This window comes from Propithecus coquereli, unplaced genomic scaffold, assembly GCF_000956105.1.
Source record: "Propithecus coquereli isolate 6110/MARCELLA unplaced genomic scaffold, Pcoq_1.0 Scaffold102, whole genome shotgun sequence".
In the NCBI taxonomy this organism is placed as follows: Eukaryota; Metazoa; Chordata; class Mammalia; order Primates; family Indriidae; genus Propithecus; species Propithecus coquereli.
This window is the reverse complement of record NW_012134081.1, coordinates 1,525,314-1,527,281: the sequence shown is the minus strand read 5'-3', so window position 1 is coordinate 1,527,281 and position 1,968 is coordinate 1,525,314.

Here is a 1,968-nt window from a genome sequence, read left to right as displayed (position 1 = left end):
TGTGCGAAAGAAAGTATAAAAGCTTCACTTTTACCCCAAGGCAGGGTCCTGGTTCGTAGGGAGGCCACTGCGTTGGTGCTCTGGGACTTGGACCCTAGCTCGAGCTAGCCAATAAACTCCTTTGCCTTTTGCAGCCTCGGTGACTCTGCCTCTCTGTTCCTGGGGCCGAGGGGAACCGGCTCTAACATCTAGAATAGTCAAATTCATAAAGACAGAAGACTAGTAGTCGTCAGGAGCAGGGTAGAGGGCTAAGGGAGAGTTGCTGTTAATAGTTATATAAAGTTTCAATTTTGAAAATTCAGAGTTCTGGAAATTGGTTGCCTAACAATGTGAATGTACTTAACCATACTGATCTGCACACTTCAAAATGATTAAGATGGTAAAGTTTATGGTATGTTTTATCACAATTTTTTTTAAAGGCAAAAAAAAAAAGTCAGGATAATAGTTACTTCTGGGGAGAAAGTGACACTATGATGGCTAATTTTATGTGTCAACTTGGCTGAGCCAGAGTGCCCAGATATTTGGTCAAACACCATCCTGGGTGCTTCTCGAAGGATGTTTCAGACGAGATTAATATTTAAATTTGTGAACTTTGAGTAAAGCCAATTGCCCTCCATAATGTGGGTGGGCCTCATCTTATAAGTTAAAGGCCTGAGTAGAATAAAAAGACTTCTCCAAGCAAGAAAGAATTCTCTAGCAGACAGCCTTCCGATTTCACCTGCAACATCAACTCTTCTTGGTTTGGAAGCAGGTTGCCTAGGAACTCAAACTGGAAGATTGGCTATCTGAGGGCTGGCCCACCACCTGTGTATACACACATACACACACACACACACGCACACATACACACGCAGGCACACACACTCTCTAGAGAAAAAAAATGTGCCTAAGACAGGCACAAGAGGGGAAAGGTATATAGAGAGCTTCTAAGGTACTCATGATGCTCTATTTCTTAACCTGGGTGGTAAGTACATAGGTGTTTATCATTATTCTTTAAACTGTACACACATTTTTATGCATTTTTTGTATGCTTGATTCTTTTCACAATTAAAAGCACTTTTTTAAAAATCTAAGGTTGGGATGAAACCAATCTAGTTATCAAAGTTCACATCTGCTTAACAAGTCTTCGGGATTTTAAATAAATAAAATAATCTAGGCCTGACAAAACTGTCTGTAGCCAGGGACTGTATTAAATTGGTTTGGAAGACTTAAGTGGGTCATAGATGATGGATCTGTAACAGGTCATTGAGAGAAATTGGGTATGTTTTGGGGTTGACATTATGAAAGATGACTATCCCTCATGCTGCTGAAAGACACACTATCCAACTAGATAATGGTGTCATATGGTATCATATCATATAGCATGCATTTTTTCCATCAACCATCCTCGTCCTCTAGTTTCAGGATGAATTCCAACTATGGAAGAACCCTTCTGAAGTCCAGAACAATTGCCACTCTTTCAAATATCCAAGAACCTAATGTGTTCTAAGCATATAAAGCCTGGAGATGATAGTATGTAACGAGAATAAAAAATTATTCCCAGCCCTCCAACATGTCACAGTGTTTGACTTATCCTGGATAAGTTGTAGTATCCCACATTAAAACATTTTGAAGACTCTATATCAAATTTACATTTCAAAGTAACATTTTTTGAGTTCTATAACCAACTGAGGAAAAATTGGAATCGTTTGGTAATATGTAAAACGTATATATGTTAAGAATTAGAATCAAGAGGGGACCATGGAAAGTAAAGCAACTGTAGATAGAGCTGAGCAATTTCATAGCCATCTTTCAATATAAATCATTTGCATTTGCAAGTAAATACATGAATTTGACTGTATCTGATTTCCAGATATACATTTATATGCATATAAATTCAAGTATTTTTGCCATTTGTGTGGAAAAATACAGAACATTCAGAAGTCCTTAAGCAAAGCAAGTTATGAAAGTAATTTATCTTTTTTGAAA